This window comes from Bidens hawaiensis, unplaced genomic scaffold, assembly GCF_021521415.1.
Source record: "Bidens hawaiensis isolate Kalapana, Puna unplaced genomic scaffold, B.hawaiensis_p1.1 tig00028799_1, whole genome shotgun sequence".
Taxonomy (NCBI): domain Eukaryota; kingdom Viridiplantae; phylum Streptophyta; class Magnoliopsida; order Asterales; family Asteraceae; genus Bidens; species Bidens hawaiensis.
The window spans coordinates 31,298-42,225 of record NW_027494729.1 but is presented as its reverse complement, the minus strand read 5'-3'; the positions used below and the strand labels follow the sequence as shown (position 1 = coordinate 42,225).

General features: G+C 34.5%; 1 pseudogene across 1 annotated transcript; it reads left to right on the top strand.

The window, feature by feature from the left end:
* The first annotated feature begins 4,334 nt into the window (after positions 1-4,334).
* On the top strand, positions 4,335-10,376 carry LOC143577766 (sec-independent protein translocase protein TATC, chloroplastic-like; annotated as a pseudogene). Its single transcript, XR_013143166.1, has 4 exons — positions 4,335-4,617; positions 7,984-8,286; positions 9,272-9,562; positions 9,993-10,376. The product of XR_013143166.1 is annotated as a sec-independent protein translocase protein TATC, chloroplastic-like (transcript).
* Positions 10,377-10,928: the final 552 nt, after the last annotated feature.

The following is a 10,928-nucleotide window of genomic DNA, read 5'->3' as shown; positions in this document are numbered from 1 at the left end:
TAAACAAGAACCATTTTTTTAATTTAATTTGTTGCATAGTAATTGAAGCTTGTTGTACAACATATATATATATAATTTGCAACCCTTGGTTTCCTTCGGCTGTCACCTTCTCCGGCCATGGTCGGTTGAGGTGATGCTACAAGGCAAGGCTACATGGAGGACTCATTATAGTCCTTGATTATACTATATTTCCTTTAATGCTTACTAGTCTTGTTTAAAGTATAAGTAGTTTAGTTTCTAATTCATGTTAAATGAGTTCCATGGTATTGGGTATGTGGTCACTAGCCTCGGTTTTATCCCGAGTTGAGAACCAAACCGAAACCGAACTCTTGTTTACAAGTTTTGTTTAAATAGTTAAATAAACATGTTATATGTAAGATTTAAATATTATAACTACTAAAATCGTTTTTATAGTTCTATGGTATTTGGGTATGTGGTAACCATCCTCAGTATTATTCCGAGTTAAGGACCGAACCAAAACCGAACTAAACCGAGTTCACTCGCTTAAGACACACAAGTGTGTTTTGGGCCACCGAAACTCATCTTTTACTTCAAGAATATATTTTTAAACTAATTTTAAATTGTTTTCTCAACATACTTGGCATGTCGGAATCCAACTTGATCTTATAACAAGTTTGGACCGGTAAAACCAAATACTCGCTTAACGGACGTTAAGGTTCTTCACAATAGAACTATATACTTGGTTAAGTCTTTTGATTTTTATTGAGTTATCTCATAACATTTATCACTTTGGAAAGTTGACTTTGATTTTGGTTAATTATCAAGACTCGAATCGACAAATCCAAACACTCGTTTAAAACCTCAATTTGGTATTTATATAACAAAGGGTCTTGCAATAGTGCATTATTATCCACATAATTACTTAACATAGGTTGAAAAATATTAATGAATAGAATACCAAGACCCGGTTTCGGGTAAACTTATTTTTCAAGAAACATTTGTTTAATTCTCAAATATTTACATTTTAACCCCTAAACTTTATTTATTTACTTTACTTGTCATATATTTTACTTTAAACCCTTTCAAGACTACCTACTAACTCAAGACCCGTTTAATCTAGGTCTTGCTTGTTAAACCGATCTCCGATTATTCACGAATCAATCTTTCAAGTTACTTAGTTAACGTGAGTACTTTTTCTTCCCACGTTTTCCATCTTACGTTTTGGGGGTGGCATTGCATACTTATTCAAATTCAAATGATTTGTACTTGTGTCTCAAACCACAAACTCTTTAGTATATGTCACTTAAATAAATGCTCGATTTGGTGTTATATGCTTTACATGATTACATGCTATATGTTTAATGCTTTAGGCGGGTTGGTCTCTATGAAACTATTAAGTATGATCATACGCTCCCCTAACTATTTGAGCTTAATTGCTAGTAGTATAGGGCAACTATTATCCGAGTATATTTGGTTGTTACCATATAGAAAGGTGTCTCCAACTATTTACTATTTGCATATCTAAATTTTTGCTATTATTTATTGTTCCATATATGAGTTGTGGATTTCATCTATTATACACTTGTTGTTCAAAACTATGAAAATTACTCACCAACATTCGTGTTGACAAAGTTTATATTATGCAATGTTACAGGTTTATTACTTGGTTGATTTAGAGACTTGAAGAATTATTATCTTGTGACTGTTTAGGTTATTAGATATAAATAAACAATTTATTTGTTTGACTATTTATTCGGTTATTCGTATGAAAAAATTTGTGTTATTTGGTTGATTTAATGAAATGAATGAGTTGTTTAAATATTGTCACTTTAATAGTGTCTTGTGTTCATGGGCAATCTGTTGCACCCTAGAATGTTCCGCCGCCTTTGGTCGGGGTGTGACAGATTGGTATCAGAGCCAAGACTATAGGATAGGCGGTTAGACGTAACGACCTAGTATAGCTTTGCTTTAGGGTCCTTATACGTGTTGCTTATACGTGTTACCCTACTTAATTGTTCATTACATTTATATATTTATATGCTTATTTATTTCATTTAATCTCCAAAATATACACATGCACACACTCTCATAGTATTCCAAGGTATCCTTACCTTACCGCAAAAAGTAGCTTTTTATGTTGTTTTTATGGATCACAAACTTAATTTGGATCCCGTTAATTAAGATCCCTTAAAGGTTGCATTTATATCGAGTTTGTAGCCATCATAGAGGGCGAAAGACTATGAAACGATCATTTGACAAAAAGATTTCAAGAATCGAAGGTGATTACTTACATAGGATGGTTGAATTGCAGTGTTCGTCTTCTGGCCAATGAACCGTGTTATACATGTCAATACTTTAAGTTGTCGAATGCAAGCGTTCCGGTTGCCTCCTTTTATTTTTGTTGGAAGAATAAGAGCCACGATGATACGTGAACTAGTGTTTTCAACAACCCGATTACCTCATCGTTTACTTTTTATTGTTATTATTACGATATTTGGGACAAAACGTGTAAAACACGGTGATTTCATGCACATGTTCAACTCCCCACTTTACCACGATTTTTAAGATTTAATGTTGGGATAACTAGTCATGGTGATTCATGCAAGTTTTCTCGCTTTTAAATCTTAACGCATTATTTCAAACTTCAAAGATAAAAACTATTTAACATTTTATTTATTTGCTTGATTTACTAACAAAAGAAAATTTTTGTTAGTCCTTCCACCAACGTCGGTCTCCTTGCCTCATCAAAAGGTAGTCAATCTGTGTGTTGCGTCCGCCACTACTAAAAGTGATCAAATGAGAATATTTTTTCTTAAAATAAGAATTTATAATACCTAGGTGCCACCGCAAACTCTAGGAGATCTGTTCCGGTCCCATTCCTATCACCAAAACCAAAACCCCCATGAACGGCTTGAAAACCATCGTTAACCTTACCAATGTATCCATGAAAATCACCTCCTATACAAATCCTCTCACCCCTAGGTATGCCCTCTACCACTAGGCAATCCCAAAATTCTCTCTTTTCCTGATCCCCTAAGCCTACATGAGGCGCGTAGGCGCAAACAACTGCCACTACTTCCTCTCCTAGTACTAATCTCAATACCATAATACTGTCATAATGTTTTATTACCTCCACCACACTAGTGTGTAGTTCCTTAGCCACTAGAAACCCCACTCCAATCCTAGCTCCATTAGAAGCCGAGTACCACAACTTATACCCATTACACTCAGCCCGCCCTTTCCACTTAGTCTCCTGGAGACATGCTATCTGAACCCTACATCTTTTAAGCACATCTACCAATTCTAGCAACTTACTATTTAGTGTTCCTACATTCCAAGAAGACAAACGCAATATAAACTCCCTATCTTTACCCTTTCCTACACCCCTCGTTTCAGGACATGGTCTCAAGTAATGGTCATGGTTCCTACGCTCTATGATTGCAACTAATCACACAAACACAAGCAATACGGCACCCAATAATAATAATGTTAATAATAATAATGGGTAGTAATAATAATAAAAAATAATAATAATAGTGGGTAAGGTAACTGTAGGCGGAGCAATGGCGGGAGAGAGGAAGAAGGTATGTCGGATCTTTGTATCTATGTTGCTGAATTGTATTATAGTTTGGATTATTCATATCCAATTTTCCTAATAGAAATAATAATTATCTATAATATATATACACGAAACCTTTAAAAGCTCTCTGGTTGTTTCCTACTTTTTCTCAAGCTATCAAATTGCTTTATTTGCAAATGAAGGTTTCTCATGCATTTGACCCGAATTCACATGTATGAGCCTCACCAAACCCATTTAACCTTAAACGGATTGTAACATCTCATTAAATTAAAAAGTAGTCTCACCAAATATTTGATATGCAAATTCCTATAATATATGAATATACTAAAAATTAATATCCTATTTAAAAAAAATACTTATAACTAAGAAACAATTATATAGTAAAAAAAACAAGCGGGTCATAGGTGTCATCAAAACCAGATAGATTTTAAAATGGGTTATAACAGCTCATCTATTTGTGAAACTCTTTAATCATCATATCCTAATTACATTACTAACTCATTTACAATTAATAAAATTAATAAAATACAAAAAAAATATATATAAATATTAGTAACGAATAACGTAAAACAACCCGTATTACGGATAATAAAAGCTAGAAATAATAATAATAATAATAATAATAATAATAATAATCCTGAGTCCATGATGATTTAGAACACCAAGGCATCCTTGTAACACACACGCCACAGGCTTTGCATAAATCCAAATTCCAAAATAAATATCCTCGGTGACGAACAATAAAAAAGGTGTAGTCATAATAACATGAGAAATTCATATACACAAAGTGAAAGAAAGCCTACCAAATTTCCTTGCGGAAAATAAGGTCTAAATGGGAAGCTCAAACACCCTCATCCACAATCTCAATCTCAACACAAACAACAGATGCTTCTTCAATTCCTGTTTCCATGTCAATCAAACAAAAACAAAAACAACCCCTTTTCGTATCTCAATCCAAAAACAAAGAAAGATTCGTAAAGTTGCTTGCTTTGCTCTTGAGGATGCAACAAATGATACCCCAAAAAGCCTTGGAATTGGGGCTTCAGGAGCACTTCTTGATGATGATGATACACCTGGTAAATACCAAATTTAATCAATCTTATTATTATTATTATTATTATTATTATGGCATGAATTGTAAGGTGGGTTGTTATTGATAAATTTGCTATCTTCATTTTACTTGATAATAATAATAATATTATTATGGCATGAATTGTGAGGTGGGTTATTAATAAATTTGGTATCTTGATTTTAGTTGATTCTGGTTGCTGTTGAGTTTTTGTGGAATCATAGTTTTTCTTGGTTTTAACATCATGAAAATTAGGAACACAGTTAGTTATATGATCTTCAGTTTTCTTATTGGTTTTCAAAAGCGTGTGGTCGGGGAATTTAGGTGCCAAAAGGCAGGCTTGAGGTGTTGTTTTATATACAACCAAAAAGCTGCATCTTCATGTCTATTACGTATCAACCTTTTGATTAAGTAAATCCTTCATAACCTCTTCATCTGTTTGGCCATTTTTAAGGCTTTCGGAGGCCCTTTATTCGACCAATTTTGATTGGCATGTACATGAAGTGCCGCTGCCGCTGCCGTTTTTTGAAACTAAAGAGTCTTTCTTTGTAGGTAGAGATAGATAAATTTGCGGGCATTTGAGGGAAGATACTATTTAACTGTTCATATCCAACTAACATTGTTTAAAAGTTAAGACAAAGATGTGCCCTCCCCTAAAAGTCCTTAACCTCAATCCTGTGTCTCCATGAAGTGCTATCCTCGACCATGTCCTCAGAGAGGTGCAAGTCTATGAGCGGATTAGGCATTGATTTGATAGACTTGCACTTCTCTAAGAACAATATGACATGGTCGAGGACAAGATTTTTGTGGAGACATCGGATTTAGGTTAAGGACTTTTAATGGAGGATGCATCTTCTTGGCTTTTTCTTAGGGGTTTGGCTTCACCTATACTTTTGCTGATCTTTACATGTTATCTTATTTTTGTCTTTGTGTCGCTTGGATGCTTTATTTGATATTATTATCCTTTTAACCATTTTTTTGTATTGGTTAGCTTACAATTTTTATGTTTTTAGCATAGTAATGAAAAGCACAGCGCTTTGGCGCCTAGGCGCAAATTTAGGGCGGTGCTTTCTTTTTGCGCCTACTTTGACTGAAGTCACAAATATAGGAGAAAAAGAGGGCAACTGAATATTTTTTGATTTTTTTTATTTACTTTGATTTTATTTGATCTCTATCTTAAAACAATTTACCTAAATTTAAATTAACGGGATTAACAAAATTAACTCTATTATCTCTCTTATTATATATTAGTTTGGTAATTGTTGATGGGCCATGTTACCTATAATTAACTAATAAAGGGTTTTCCCTTGGGTGTATATAAAGAGAGATAAATATTAACATCATAACCTAATCATACACACAGATAATAATTTTTTGTGCCTCCTCTCTCCTAAACCGGGTTCCTCTCAAGAATCCTAACACCATCCTTAACTATACATCCTAACGGGAACTCGACCAAGTTGACAACCATGTCGTCTACATCCTTCTCTGTTGCGGTTACTACTCTCACTGCTGTAACAGGTTCATAGGTTTAATATTTATCATGTTTTCCATTGCTTACATGAAGAACTGATCAACACTGTTAAGATGCATGAAGAAGATGCTTTGTTTTAACCTGCTTGCTAAAGTTATATTTATTACTTTATGAATTTTTGGCTTTCGAGTGTGAACAATTTGGTTATTTTGTATTTTTAAATGATTTTGGTAACTATGGTTAAAGATTATGCTTTTGAAATGATTTTGTATTTGAATAAACTGTTGTTTGCCCTTACAAATTTTGTTTGCGGTTTTCTATTTAAGTGCGCTTTTTTTTTCTCAGGCCCATGCTTTTTTGCGGCTAGCGCCTAGAAGATGCCTATGCGCCCATCGCATTTAATAACTATGGTTTTTAGTTCTTTTTGTTATCTGTTATCTAGATTTCTATTTGTTGCACTCTGTGTTTCCGATATACTTGTCATGACTCATGCCTAAATGTGGTTTCGGTTTTGGGGGTCTTCCTGGAAGCAGCCTCTCTATCCTCCGGGATATTTTTTCGCACCCTCTCCTAGTCATACGAGTAGCTTTGCTATGAATTAGAAACGTCTAAGTTGACTAAGGTGCTGTTTGTTTTTGAAGACAAAAATTGTCTGCAATCTGATTTTATCTGATTTAATGTCTGCAACTGAAGATGTGGTCTGAAGGTCTGCAAATCTGAAAATATAATACTGTTTGTTTTATAAACTGGATATCGTCTACATAAGCTGAAAATTAGTTACCTATCATATATATTACAGTAGATAAAAGTCATTTAACGTTTGTAGACTGCTAAAATAATTGGTAGTGGTGTACGAACTATGAAAGTGGGTGGTGATAGACGATTGTGGTAGGCGGTGAACGGTGGGTGGTGGTGATGGACGGTTGTGGTGGTGGATGGTGGACGGTGATGGTGGCCGACAATGGGTGGTGGTGGTGATGAACGGTGGTGGTGGGTGGTGGACTATGGTGGTAGTGGATGGTGGTGGCGGTGGTGTTGGGTGGTGGTGGTAACGGACGGTGGGTGGTGTTGGTAGTGGACGGTGGTTGTGACCGACGGGGGTGGTGGTGGTGATATACGGTGGTGGTGGTGGTGGGTGGCTAACGGTGGTGGTGGTAAGTGGTTGGAGGTGGTGATGGCGGACGGTGGGTGGTGGTGGTGGCGGCGTACGGTGGGTGATGGTGGTGGTGGTGGCGGCGTACGGTGGGTGATGGTGGTGGTGGTGGCGGCGACAGACGGTGGATGGTGGTGGTGTTGGACATTGAGTGTTGATACTTGGTAAGATGTTAAGAAGTGTGAAGATGGTGAAAAAAGCTTATTTTTTAAGACCATAAAATCAGTTTTCAGATCTTTTGTTTTAAAAAAAACAAACAGTCTTCAAGAGCTTATGTCTGCGCGCCCGCAGACATAGGCTCCTTGCAGACCTTATAAGCAAAAACAAACACAACCTAATTCATGAATTCGGATTTGGGTGAATGACGGATTAGATGTGTCGTTAATCTATAAGAATGAAATCTAAGAAGACTAAATTTTTGAGAAATCTTTTATGTAGCAGAGAGATTAAAAAGCCGGTGTCTTTGTTATTTGTAAGACCTCAACATGTCATGTATGGATACAAGAAAAGCATATAATCACCTTATTGAAGAAAACTTATTTCTTTATAAGGGTAAACTTGTAATTTAAATCAACCAAGAATAATCTGGTTGGCAACCAAATTTCAAAATATTGGTCTGGTGACCGCTATTTTTATCCATTCTATGTGATTATCTTTCTTTTATACATGTAAATTATGTAAGACCGACTTATATGGGACCCACAAAATGAAAATTACCAACCTTATTTTTGACATTGTATATGTAGTGGTTGCTGATGATGTCCAAGAAGATGCACTAGCAAACAATGATTCTACTAATGGAAGTGCTCTTTATAATTTTTTGTACCCGGATAAAGAACTTACCTGATGACAAAGAAATGACCATATTTGACCATCTTGAAGAGCTAAGAGACTGAATCTTTGTGTCGGTTTTGGCCGTTGGAGCTGCAATAATGGGATGTTTTGTGTACTCAAAGGATCTTATTATGATTCTTGAAGCTCCGGTTAGAACTCAAGGTGTTCGGTTTCTTCAGTTAGCTCCGGGCGAGTTTTTCTTTACAACTATAAAGGTTACTTTTTAACCTTTATGCACTTGTTGACATACATGTTTAGAGATTTTAAGGTTCATTTTAGTTTTAGTAAAGAATAATGATAAAAATTACCCGACTTTCAACATTTTGAGAATTTATTCCTGCACTTTCTTCATAATGCTTTCATCCTTTTTGTTTTCGACTTGTTCAAACCTATATATGCATACATATACAAAGATACATACACAGTTACACACGCATATGGGGAGAGGATCATTACAAAAGACTAAATTATTACAAAAACCAAAAGAATAAACCTAAATCGTTTAATATGTTTTCTATCAATCATTCATGTTAAAAATTAATAAAAGTTTAAAGTTAAAAAAAACTTTTACTTCTTACATACAAATGTCAATGTCAATGTTATGTACATAAAAACCATTAAACTAATTTGTTGATATGTTTTCTTTTCATTTTTAAACATTTACCTACACACGTGTAGGTTATGTGTAGGAAATACACCTACACCTGATTTACACATGTGTAGGTTCTATAAATAACCTTGTTGTATATATACTTTTAGAATATTAGGAAAGATGAATAAACATTGCTTCTCACCCATTTTCTTGTATTATAATTTTTTTTTAAACTAAAATGATTTATTTTGTTCTTTCTGTTCTCCCAACTGTCTTCTGCATAGAATCCTCATACATGCATATATATTATGTTTTTTAACTAACCAACATTCATCATTTTATCGGTTAAGTTAACTTTTTTCTGCATTCAATAAAGCCCTCAACTTTTCTCTTATAGTCATGAAACCCTGTGATTTTAATCCGAACCATTCTTATATTAAACACTGTTTAAAAAACCGCCACAAGTTATTTTTACTTTTAAGGTTAACCCATAACATATAGAACTCAAAATCTCATTTGGGCTCTAATTAAGAATCACCCTTTTTATATATTTTAGCATCCTTACTAAAATTATAAATCATAATAAGAATCCAACTTTGCAAATGCAGGTATCAGTGTATTGTGGGCTTCTTTTAGGAAGCCCGGTTATTCTATATGAGATCATAGCCTTTGTCCTGCCTGGATTAACAAGATCCGAAAGAAAATTTTTGGGCCCTATTGTTCTTGGGTCCTCGGTCCTTTTCTACACCGGGATTGTTTTTTCATACATCGTGCTGACTCCAGCCGCCTTGAATTTCTTTGTTAACTATGCCGAAGGAGTTGTTGAATCATTGTGGTCAATTGACCAATACTTTGAGTTCATATTGGTACTCATGTTCAGTACTGGCTTGTCTTTTTAGGTAATCTTTTCTTTTTAGATCTTGTTTGACTTTTAGAGTCAAACGTGTTAGTTTTTGTTTTGTATTTTTTTTTCCAATCGTTTTGTCTGGTTTTTTTTATATTTTGTGTCTTTGTGTTATCTGTGTAAAAAACCCTTTAAGCGGAAAAAAAATGGTGGTGGAAATTTCAACTGGATCGTCTTAAATTTGAATTTGGAAAACGATAATTTTTTCCCTCAAAAGTCGAAATCTTGTTTTTGTTTTGAGGTCAAACTGTATACATCTTAAGATTTGATATTAGTTTAGTAAAGTTTTTACTAGATGTTTAAGACCCATCTATGTTTAAAAGATATGCTATTAAATTTTACCAGAATTATATCGAATGTAATACAAAGTTATATGTATTTATACGTGTTTGTATTCTGTTTCATATTTTAATTTTTACGCGCAGGTCCCGGTTATACAACTTTTATTAGGCCAAGTTGGGTTAGTGTCGGGTGATCAAATGTTATCGATATGGAGATATGTGGTAGTTGGTGCAGTGGTTGCGGCTGCTATCGTGACCCCATCAACCGATCCCCTGACTCAGATGCTTCTGGCAGGACCACTTTTGGGTCTTTACTTTGGTGGTGCTTGGACTGTTAAGCTCATTGGTAAGTAAGTGGCTCGAGCCCAGATCGGCAGCTGTTGCATAGAAAAGGACTTGATATACATGTACAAGAAGGATCATGTAATTTTTGTAGCATATATTAATTATTTGTCACTGGTACATAACGTTGACTTAATTCTTGTTTCAACCCAACCCAATGTTGACCGGTTTGACTTCTGGTGTGGTAGTTCGACTTCTGGAGTTGTGGTTCGGTTGTCAGATATTGGTTCTGTGCAGCCAAATGATCATTTTACTCACTAATGAACAAATTATGCATATGTGAATACACTATATCTGGAGTATGTATTTCTTGGAAAGCCAAAAGTTTACTAAAGTTGCGATAGACCACATATAAATAAAATCCAAATAAAAAAAATCTTCAACCAGTAAGTGACGGACTTAGAAAATTTCTTTTACAGAAGTTGAAAATTTTCTCAGTTGACTATCGTGATATATATACTCACATGTGTCATTCGGGAATTTACAATACGTACTATTTTTTTTTTCGTAAGAATGGTCAGTCCTTGTATCACAAGGATACCCTTCAAATTATCTATTAAAATAGTTTTATTGTCATTTAGAAGTCATTATTAACTTTGGTTGGATGTCCAATCCACTTTATTAGTATTATTTATTTTTTCTATAAATGCTTAGCTTTTTAGAGTTATTGTTTGAATCTTTATTACTAATTAGTGATAGTTTTTTCTCCAGTTAACTTAAATTAAGAGCTAATGGTGA